Consider the following 12,161-nt stretch of genomic DNA (forward strand, 5'->3'; position numbering starts at 1 on the left):
CGTTGAACAGGACATTGGTAGGCCTCTTCTGGAGTACTGTTTACAGTTCTGGTCATCCAGCTATAGGAAGGGTGTTATAAAATTTGAGACGGTTCAGAAAAGATTTACCAGGATGTTGCCAGAACTGGAGGGTTTGAGTTATCAAGGATCAGCTGGGACTTCTGCCACTGGAGCATTGGAGATTCAGAGGGGGTGACTTTATAGAGGTTTGTAAAATCACGAGGGGCATGGATAGAGTGAATAGCAAAGATGCTTTCTCTGGGGTGGAGGAGTTCAAAACTAGAGAGCATATTTTTAAGGTGAGAGGAGAAAGATTTAAAAGGGATCTGAGGAGCAACTTGTTCACATAAAGAGTGGTTCACTTATGGAATGAACTGCCAGAGGAAGTGGAGGAACATCACAACATTTAAAAGACATTTGGACAAGTACATGAATAGGAATGGATTAGAAGGATATGGGTCAAACGCAGGTAAATGGGACTAGTTTAATTTGGCAAATTTGGTCAGCACGGGTGAGTTGGACCAAAGGGTCTGTTTCCATGCTGTATGACTCTATAACTCAAATTGATCTGTTTCAGCATCTTTAGCAAAGCCAAATGATGCCTCTTGATCACTACATTTTGGAAAGTATTTGCAGATTATGATCAGCATCCCCTGCCTCTCCGTTACAGAGGTAAGAGCTCTCACAATTCAGAACTTCCAGAAAATTGTATTTTTTGGAAGAAAAATACTGCATTGATGTGATGTAAGTGCTGACATTTCGACAAAAAAAATCATGGTTATTAATAGTAACTCCAGCAGATATCCATGTGATACTGGGTCTCACAGGCCAGCTTCAAATTACTGCTAATAATTCTACTAACTGTGCTGCAGAACTGACCTGCTTCTGTGGATCTGGGGACCATTTGTGCAATAAACTGGCATTCTACTTGTTGGATTTACAAAGAAAATGTTTAAATCTCTCCAAGGTCTTCCCAGTTATCCAGTTCTTATTCGACCACAGTCTGATTGTGGCAGGCAAGTAGGTGATGAGGGACAAAAGCAGACGTTACTGGAAAAACTCAACAGGTCTGGCAAAATCTGTAGAGAGAAAGCAGATTAATGACTTGGGTACTGACCCTTTTTCAGATTTGATTGTAGCTAAGAAAGGTTTGTGATATACAGTATATGTTGACGATGAGGTGAGGGGAGGGGGAGGAGTAACCAATAAATGGAGATAGAGCCCAGAGAGAACAGTGTTTGGGCAGACATGGATATGGGTCAGCCTGGGAGAATCAGTAGCTGTTAATGAGAACCATTAGTGGCTGACATTCATTTTTTTTTGTAGTAGCAGCCCATGTGATGACAAGTCCTGATGTGCGGGATTAAGGACATGAGAGAAGGTGCTAAAAGTATTGAACTTGATATTGAGTCCAAAAACTTGCAGGGTCCCCAAGCAGAAAATGAGATGTGATGAGGCAGCCAGACTATGGTCAGGTCTCAGCCATTTGTACTCTGAGTCAGCCATACAGGAAGAAGCAATAGTCTGAAGTTCACTCTCCAATATATTTCCTGATCAATCAATCCTATTTTAGAATAATTGAATCCCTACAGTGTGGAAGCAGATCATTTGGCCCATTGAGTCTATACCAACCCTCTGAAGAGCCTCCCACTCATACGCAACCTATCTCAATAGCCCTGCATTCCCCATGGCTAACCCACCTAGCCTCCACATCCGTGGGCACGATGGGCAATTTAGCATGGTCAATTCACCTATCCTGCACACCTTCGGACTGTGGGAGGAAACTGGAGCACCCAGAGGAAATCCATGCAGACACAGGGAGAGCTTGCAAACTCTACACAGACAATCACCAGAGAGTGAAATTAAACACAGGTCCCTGGCACTATGAGGCAGCAGTGCTAAGCACAGAGCCACCATGATGCCTCATGCTTCGTTTTAGTCTTTAAGTTGGTGTAAAATTGGACAAACCTCAATAGAATTTGATCATTTGACCAGACTTTACGTTGAGAGGAACACCTATTTACTTGTGGGGTGAACATATGCAGTCTATGATGTAAGTCAGCAATTTTAAAATCATTTTTCCCACTTAATATCACATATTTTATAGCTCAACTGATGCAGAGATTACCATAATTTCTGTGTATGCACCAGGTTTGGTTCACAATTTTTAAAGTATTTGCTCCATGCTCCAGCTCTGACTTTTCCCTCTTTCCATGGTTGGTTTGTTTTACTCTGAATCTACACTCAGGTTTAATCAATCGAGCATAGTGAGCATTAAATATAAACAGACTCATGTAATCAAACACAGAATAATTCAATCATTGGACAGGAGCTCCTTCTCCAAGGACACCCGGGCTCTAATCTCCTGTTTATCTTTTTTTTTCCTGCCCTTGCAAGCCATTATTTGTTGGTTTGTTTTACTCTGAATCTACACTCAGGTTTAATCAATCGAGCATAATGAGCATTAAATATAAACAGACTCATGTAATCAAACACAGAATAATTCAATCATTGGACAGGAGACTTAGCCATATCACCTCAACCCACTCAGATGAACTGAGTATTCATTAATGCTAGATACTTGTAAAGAAAGGGAAGAGGTTTGCTCAGGACTTTATTATAATGTTGTTGGATATAATTTCCCCCTTTGGAAAGCTTGAGGTGAGTATTATGTGGGTTTTTTCTGCTTTATGCTTACCCTGACCTTTTTCCTTTGCAAGCAGTAGTAGTTAATCTCTATTATTCTTTTGAGCAAGATGATGAATTTCCCCAAATTCATGATGCTGCTGAAATAAATGTCAAGAATGAAGCAGGTTATTAAAGGCAAAAATGAAAAATATAAACCCTTTGCATTTGTCCCACATGTTATCAAGCAGTGAGAATGCTGCAAGGATGCAACCGTGCCAGAACAACACCCAGTCACTAAGGCAAATATTAAAGACCCAGTGGCTTTATATGAATTCCTGGCCATCACTGGGGAGTGTTTGAGGGGAAGGTCTGTTTACATTCTGGAATTCCTGGCTTTGAGCAGAAGTGATAAAAAGAACAAATGACAGTGGGATGTGTGATTTGACCCTGCTGGTTATTTTCCTTCCATTATTCATAGTGCAATGTTATCACAATTACCTGTCTCTTGCCTTAATCTTCAAGTATATTTATTCAACCTAAAATGATAAAGAAGTGTTTGGTAGAAATCATTGCATGTCTTTATCTGGGCAGCGCCCTGCGTGCTCGATTCTATCCAATTAATTTTGTTGTATTGATTACACTGCAGTTCAAAGCCATCATTTTCATTAGAAATCCATGCATTGGTGCTGATAAATAACTTTTCTTTTGCATCCATCTGTTTAACAGCTGGGTGCCTTTCTCTCTCTCCAGCAAAACACAGAGACGAGCTGTACTTCAGTGTGATATTATCACTTAATGCTGCCTCTCTATTTCTCCAACTGACACAAATTAAAATTCCAAAACAAATGTAACCTTCACAGGCTGCCTGCCAGCTTGGAATTATCATCAAGAGTATTCTTCCCAGTGACAATTTAGGTCTGTCTTAATAGAATGCTGTGCAAATGTTTTAACATCACCAATGTATTCTCTCAAGTTTAGTATTCAAAGAATTCTCTCGCCTACTGGGGTCAGAAGCTGCTGCTGCCTGTTGAGACATTTGCCTCAGTTCCCTTATAGACCTCTTATTGTGCCTGCCATTGTATTTAAATTGACTGAAGAGGAATCCTTGTGCACAGAGAGCAGAGTAAGTGAGGTCATTGAATAGTTTAAAGGCAGATGTGGGTAGATTCTTCACCAAGAAGAGAGTCAAAGGCAATACTTAGAAAATGGGTGATGACCACAATCGAAAGACTGAATGGTGAAGCAGGCTAGAGGGACCAAATGGCCTATACACCTGCTCCTAACCTGTACATGTATGTGTTTTAGGCCCAAAGCCACTGGCGAAGATAAAATAACGATTTACTGTCATGTGTATTTTTACAAAAATAAATATTGTAAAAAGTAGGGAAAAGAGAACTTGGAAAATGAAAGTCTGAGTTGGAGAATGAGGAGTGTGAGAGAGAAAGAGAAAGAAATTGAATTTTAAAAACCTGAAATCAGACGAGGGAAAAGCTTAGAGTAAAGAAAGAAAGCAGGGAGAGTATTTCTGTGGATAGTTCTGATTCCAATGAAGCATTTGAATTAACTAGAAATGTACATTGAATGCCTAAACGTACAAAGGATGGATGGAGTGGAAAGATATCTCACCTCATTTGAAAAGGTAGCTGAGAAGACAAAGTGGTTGAAAGGTGTTCGGGCCTTAATGTTACAGAGTGTTTTGACAAATGTAGCTATGAATCTGTGTGTCAGTTTGTTAGCAGAGCAATCTACAGACTATGAAACAGTTTTAAAAAAGCAATATTCAAGGCTCACGAGCTTTTTCCCGCAGCTTATTAATTAAAATTCATGACTTTAAGATCAAACAATTGCAGACTTTGCAAAACAAAAAGGAATGTTACGTGATCAGTGGTTTTGATCACTGAAGTTAGAGAAATATGTTTGAGAACTGAGGGAAATGATGATTACAGAAGAATTCCAAAATAGTGGCCAAATATTCTGATTGCCAAAGAGTTATTGGAACAGCGTAGATTGGGGTTGTGTATCAGGTCCCTGATGCGACTGATTCCCTGGGACTTCTCTGTTGAATTTTCCCTGCTTCTGGAACCCTCCATAATATATATTAAAGTCAGATAATTTGGAGAGTTCTGACTCACTTACATTGAATAGTTATACGAGAAATGTTATACACCTAATCTAGCTCCTAGATAACTATTAAACTGACCCACTGACTCATCATTGATTCTTCCCTTAACTGCATCTCATTCCCCACACTGCCTGGAGTAAGACCATGAACCTCACATGACCCTTGTCCAGCCGAGCTGGAACTGACACCCCCACACCTTCCCTCACTACAGATCCTGCTGGAGTTGATAGCACCCCAGGAAAGCCTTGCTGGAGGTGACGCCACTAGACTAAACCAACCCAATCCAGTCTGGTTGGACTCAAAATTGCACCTCCAGATGTCACCCAATCTGCATCCCTGGCTCTTCCTCAGGACCCACCTTGCACTTAAACCCCCTTCACCCACTTGCTACCTAGCCCCCTTGCCCACAATGCACTGTACCCACCAGGCACACAACCCCGTTCATGCACCTGCTACCCAACCCCCCCCTTATCCACATGGTACTGGGCCCACCTAGCACTCAAACCCCCTTCACCCACCTGCTACCTAACAACCTCACCCACAAGGCTTATATACCCACCTGTCACACTACTCCCTTACATACCTGAAATCTCCTCATTTACGTTGTGCACTTATGTCCTTCAACTGTCAATATGCCCTGGACACTTAACTCCCAAAATATATCAGTAAGTTTTGCAAAAAGAAGTGTGTCTTTGCACATAACCCTACACCTCAGCTGAATGCTTTTTGTCTCCCTGGTTTTGTGTAATGGACTGAGTTGAGACATGACTGACTCAGAATCTTGGCTAGAAACATCCACAAGGGATAGGGGCCATATAATGTAAAGCTACCTTTGTCATCTCTGGGGATTCCAAGAGTCATAAAATAAATATACCAATACCTCAGGAACAAAACCAATTGGCTGGAAAATGTCAGCAACATCTGTGGAGAGAATCCATTTACCCTTCTTCAGAACTGATGGAAGCTAGGAAAAAGATCGTTTTTATTTGGGGATGCAGTGTGGGGGGGGGGGGGTGCGCTGTCTGGAGAAATGAATAACTGCTAATGGGGAGCATTAGTAGCTGACAATGGGTAGTATGTGGTAATAACCCATGTAATGATAAGGCCTGGCATCTGGAGTTGGGAGAAGGCGTGAGAAAAGTTGCTCAAGCCCTAATTATTGAGCTCAGTATTGAATCCAAAAGGCTGCACAGTTCCCAAATTGATAATGAGATGCTGTTCTTCCAGCTTGCACTGAACTTCACTAGACCACTGCAGCAAGCCTGGGACAGTGATGTTGGTCAGAAAACGTAATGGTGTGTTGAACTGGGAAGCAAGTGGAAGCTTAGGGTCCTTTCTGCGGACAGATATAGGTGCTCTGCGAAGTGGTCACCCAGTTTGCACTTTGTTTCGCTGATGTAGAGCAGACCACATTGTGAGCAGTGAATGCAGAAGGCTAGATTGTGTGAAGTGCAGATAAGGCACTGCTTCTTCTGGAAGATGTGTTGAGACCTTGGATTGTGAAGTGGGAGGAAGTAAACGGGCAGGTGTTACACCTTAGGGGATACTCAGGAAACCTGAAGACCGACTTAGATGAACAGCAGCTATTAAAAGTTGGAGAATCAGTGATTCTAGCAGAAAACGATGATACCTGATGCATACTGTTACATGTGGAGGAATGGTCATATTCAACTTAACAAGGAAATTAGATGAATAGGGGATGAAGAAGATATTAGTTTTAGCAAATAATTGGGAAAACATTTAAGTCAAGAACCGAAAAGTGATATATAATATGCTTGCAAGACTGGATTTACTAAGCTAATTGCTGGAAGCTAAATGAGACACCAACTGCAGTCATAGGAACACCTAAGGTTTGCATCAGGAATAGAAATCAATATGAAAACTATAGCTGTGGTACAGGCAAAGCATGTTCCCTTGGAACTTAATAAGAAGAAAGAGACAACTCACAACAGTTTAAACTAATTTTGTCTTGAATATTGCTAAAAATAAACAGATCACTGCAGGCACTGACCATTTTATCTCAAAGGAAAGCATATTTCGGTATGTTTCTGATCAAGAAGGCAAACCAATAAATATATTGAGGGACACTGGAACGGGTCAGTAACAGATGCTGTTGATCATTCTATTTGTCTTCCTGAGAACTTGTCTCAGGTCTTTGACATTCCACTAAAATAGTCATACGTCCAGGGCCTTAGATGAACACCTCATCAAACAGATTGCACCTCTACCAGTACAGCATAACCTTATTGCTGCACTGGAACATCAGGTTTGATGTGTGTGCGCAAGTCCTAGGCTGTGAAATGAACCTAGAACCACAAGCTTGAATACTATCTACTGAGCCACAGTGGACACACAGTTGATGCTGTGCTGTAAAGTTCTATGTTTTATGTTAGGAAAAAATGGACAGCGCAGTGGCTTAGTGGTTCACAGCGCTAGGGACCTGGGTTCAATGCCAGCCTCAGGCGACTGTCTGTGTGGAGTTTGCGCGTTCTTCCTGTATCTGCATGGGATTCCTCCAGGTGCTTCGGTTTCCTCCCACAGTCCGAAGATGTGCAGGTTAGGTCAATTGGCCACGCTAAATTGCCCGTAGTGATGTATAGGTTAGGTGCATTAGTCAGGGGCAAATATAGAGTATGGGAATGGGTCTGGGTGGGTTACTGTTCGGAGGGTTGGTGTGGACTTGTTGGACCAAAGGGCCTGTTCCCAAACCGTAGGGAATCTGGTTCTAATTCTAATTTCTCAGGGTCACAGTACAGGAGAGCCTCTTGCTAGCTAGTGTTTATAGAGTCATACAGCACAGAAACAGAACTTTAGATCCAACCAGTCCATGCCGAACATAATCTCAAACTAAACCAAAACCTTTCCTATTCAAACTTATCCAAATGTATTTTAAACACTGTAATTGTATCCACATCAACCATTTCCTCAGGAAGTTCATTCCACACGCAAACCATTCTCTGTGTAAAAAAATTGCCCCTCATGTCTTTTTTAAACATCTCTCATCTTAAAAATGTGCCCCCAATATTGAATTTCCACATCCTAGGAAAAGACAACTTTCATTAACTCTATCTATACCCCCCCCTCATTGTTTTATAAACTTCTATAAGGTCACCTCTCAATCTCCTAAGCTCCAGAGAAAAGGTTTCAGCCTATCCAACCTCTTTTAATAACTCAAACCTTCCATACCCAGCAACATCTTGGTAAATCTTTTCTGAACCCTCTCCAGCTTGATAACAGGGCAACCAGAACTGGACACAGTATTCCAGAAGAGGCCTCACCAATGTCCTGTACAACCTCAACATGAATTCCCAACTTCTCTACTGAGCAATGAATGCAAGTGTGCCAAATGCTTTTTGATAAGACAATCCAAGTGCCCGACAAGAGTTGCACAGCTGGAGGAGGTTCTTTGTATAAATTCGGTGGGGTTGGACTAATATCTCTTCATGTCCTGGATTGAAAGACTTCAACCAAATACATTCCACACCTCTGCCAACCTTGAGGTCATAAGAAGTATCAAATGAATCTTTGACAGGGTGCATCACATAATGGCACCAAACTAAAGTGTGAAGGTGAGAAACACCAGGCATGTAGACACTGCAAGTGGTTTTGATTAAAATTATTGTTGGAGATTGCTGGAAAATTGTAATAAAATTGTAATTACCATCCCGACCTGGTATGCCTGGCACATGAGTCAAATACAATTGGTTTATTAATTTCTTTACAATGATTTGGAGAGAAAAAATGAGCTGCATATCCAATATTAATAGAGTCCCCAAGCAGCAAAACAAAAATTTAAAAATCTAACAAAACTGCTTCCTATCCGCTGTTATTCCTTCTGAGCTGGAGGAATATTCAACTGCAAAGTATGGATGGATGCTTTCATAAAATTTCTCCAGTTACCTATGAATGCAGTTTATTGGATTTCTTTGATAACACCAACTGATACCAACATTAACCTGGTGACAAAACATGTATATTCTTTATCTTTGATGTTGCAAGACATGGTATAACAAACAACTCTTTGAAAAAAAGGGAAAGCAATCAAAATTGTAAGTGTTAGAACTGTGGTGCAAATTTTGTCATTGCAATTGATGCTGGGCAATCGATGAATAGTAAATTGTAATGTCTTACAATGCAAGGCCAAGTGCCAAATCTAAAATCTAAGTCCAAATGCTACAAATTGGATCAAAATCCAAGTAGTCTGAAAAAACCTGAATTCCGTCCAATATTGTAGTCAGATCCAATTAGAATCAGCTGTATTTTTTTCCCTTGTAAGTTCATATATAGGAAAATATCAAGCAAAAGCAGCAGCTGGCATAGTACCTGGGTAACTTATTGGCACCTATAGGCACTGTACAGGATTACCTGGAGATTGACCACTCCACTTGTAGATCTCCACTAAATCAGTAAGAGATTAACAAACAGCACAGTGGCCTGGAACATCACTGGTATGTGACAGTAATACAGTAGCTCATGCATAATATGAGAGGCATATTGTACTGAATGGAGACAGAGGAGCAACCTTCTCAGAATTGGAAGCATTCCTTATTTAGTTATAGACTGGACTGGTGTTGCCAAAAAAGGTTCTCATGCAACGATCACATCTTACAGAGCATATTCCAAAGTTCAGTTAGCAAAGCGAGTCCATGATGTAGTTATCACACAGATTAAGTAAGCAAATTGTGGTGGTTAATAAGTCTTTGTATTTCCTACAGATAATACTGCAGTCTAGAAATAATGTTCACATTATTAATGGTCAAGGGTTTAGCATTCATTCATCAGACATTCCTTTGTGTAGCTATTTTAACTCATTTAAAACAAAGAGGATAATGTCTACATTAAAATTGTGAACAAAGGAATGCCATACAATAACAGTTTGAGTTTATACAGAGTCCTTAATATAGTTAAATGACCCAAGGAGTTTCACAGGAGTGTTTTGAAAGAAAATGTGAGATTAAGCCACATAAGGAGATATTGGGGCAGTGATAAATGTTTGGTCAAAGAGGTAAGTATAATAGAGTGTTATAGACAGGAGAAAGAGATAAATTGAATTGTTTTGTTTCCAACCTTTGTCTGTAAGTAGGTTTATTCTTGTTTGTTCTTATTTATTTTCCCTTTTGAAAGAAGCTGTGGTGTGATCCCAACTCCCCAACCAAACTGAGTCCAATTTTAAAATGGCTTGCAGACGTTAAAGCAGAAGTACGGTTTATTCATGCATTCAACCCAAGGGAACAATTGTCACAACACACACATGTACACAAATACGTAAGGAAAAAAGGGGGAAAAAAAAGAGTTTAAAATGATGAATTACTTAAAAATCAAAGATGTAGACATTAATTAATTTGTTTTATGTCTGATTCCAGAAAGGTGATGTCCAATGAGGTTTTGTTTTGTTGGAATGTGAATGCAGACAGGTGTAGTTGACTGAAGGCAGGATTCTGTGACACTTTTTAACAGCGTTTGAAGAAATCACAACATGAGGTTGATCCACTTTTTAGATCAATATAAGATTCATCTTAGAAACAAGGTTTCACAGAGATTGAGTCTTGAGGCAGTCTTAGTTCAGCCTAGAGTCTGGCTTGTTGAGCTGGTCTTACATTCTTAGCAGCTTGATGTTAACAATAACTAGATTCTTGCCAGACTGAAACAATGTTGTCTTGGGATTACAGCTAACTTCTGCAAAGGCCAGGAAAAGGTTTTTGGCTTTTGACTCTTCCTAACTGAGTCAGTTTTCAATTTAACAATTGAATCCCATCCCTTTAGGCAAAGGTTCAGTATTCATTTCAGAAGGTAAATGTGGCTATTAGCACATCCACACTTATAATTAGAATAAGTGCTATGCCAAGGCCCACTGTTCATTGCATGAGACAAATGATGATCCATTAGTGCCACTTCAGACATGATAGGTTTCAATAGCACTCCTTTGTTCTGGTTCTGGTGGGGAGACAAAGTCAGCTATTTCTTTGGGCAATTTGACTGAAATGCCTACATGATGGTCTAAACTCTGTCCTATTTATAATTTGCCAAAAATTGCATCATCTGATCAGAGGTGGCCATAACTTTGTCCAACAAAGTTCATTTAAAAACTAAACAAATAGGTGTAATGTTTAAAATAATTTATGGTTTCTCTTTATGTTAGGAACAGCTTAAAGGAGGAAAGGGAGGTAAAGAAATGGAGGAGTTTAAGTAGGGAATTCCAACATTTGGTTCCTAGGCAGTTGAAGATTGCTACCCTGTCCCAAATATATTCGAATTGGAATATTCATACCTTCAACTTCAAAAATGTCATAAATCTCACACATTTCATTGCATTATCAATGGTAGAAAGATTAATATGGTGGATAATCAAGAGAATTGGAGGAACCTTAAAATCACATAAGTCTTCAGAACTGACGGAGGTTATAGATAGGAGCACAAATCATTTTTGAGGGTTTTTTTGAGCATTATTTGAGATGGGAAGATGGGGACAGGAACACTTTTGAAAGCAAGGATGCGAATGTTAAAGCAAGGCGTTGTTTATCCTGAATCAATGAGCATGGAGTCATTGGTGAACAACACAGCTGCAAAATAGGACACAGGCAGGAGAGTTTGGGTGACCTGAAATTTATAGAATGTAGAATGTGGGAGACCAACCAGGAGTGCATAATCAGTTATAAATAGCTCAAACAGTAATTCCCAGATGAATGCATGAGGTGAAAAAGGCACTGGGGCCAAACAAAACTCTGAGGGAACACTTACAAGCAAGTGGATGAGATTAAGGAGAACTTTGATGGTGAGTATGTGACAATTTTAAATTGAATGCATTGGGGACAGGGCAGAAAATGTCTTAAGTAAAAGGCGGGAGTGCATCAATTTTATATAATGTTAACCTGGTGACTCACATAATAAAATGGATCAGCAATTCTGACTATCTTTGAGTTGGGTGGTGAACCAAGCAGTTGTGAGTTTCAAGAAAATGTGCATCATTTGACACTGCACGGTTTACCATGTAATGGGATGATAGTCTGGCCAGGATAGTTCAGTGTTGACTCCATTCATAATAGATAAAATTTCTAATGTGGACTTGCTGGTTGTTGCAGACTAGGCGAACAATGGCTGGACCTGAAACCAAAGTACACAATTGGCATCAAAAAACAATGAGAACAATGCAGCAACAAGAATCAGGTTGAAATTTTATTGCTGGAACAGCACAGCAGGTCAGGCAGCATCCAGGGAACAGGAGATTCGACGTTTCGGGCACAGGCCCTTCTTCAGGAATGAGCAGAGAGTGTTCAGCAGGAGAAGAGCATCCTTGTAAGAGGATTAGCAGTAGGTTGAAATCTTCGAGGAGAAAGTGAGGTCTGCAGATGCTGGAGATCAAAGTTGAAACTTTATTGCTGGAACAGCACAGCAGGTCAGGCAGCATCCAGGG

General features: G+C 40.3%; 1 long non-coding RNA gene across 2 annotated transcripts in view; it reads left to right on the forward strand.

Moving 5' to 3' along the window:
• The first annotated feature begins 2,524 nt into the window (after positions 1–2,524).
• LOC122553209 overlaps positions 2,525–12,161 on the forward strand; it is a 17,527-nt gene continuing 7,890 nt past the window's right edge. For both annotated transcript variants that reach the window (XR_006312630.1, XR_006312631.1), the window contains exons 1-2: positions 2,525–2,661; positions 11,830–11,914. This is a non-coding gene — a long non-coding RNA (uncharacterized LOC122553209). The remainder of the gene's footprint in view (positions 2,662–11,829; positions 11,915–12,161) is intronic.

Source organism: Chiloscyllium plagiosum, chromosome 9 (assembly GCF_004010195.1).
Source record: "Chiloscyllium plagiosum isolate BGI_BamShark_2017 chromosome 9, ASM401019v2, whole genome shotgun sequence".
Taxonomy (NCBI): Eukaryota; Metazoa; Chordata; class Chondrichthyes; order Orectolobiformes; family Hemiscylliidae; genus Chiloscyllium; species Chiloscyllium plagiosum.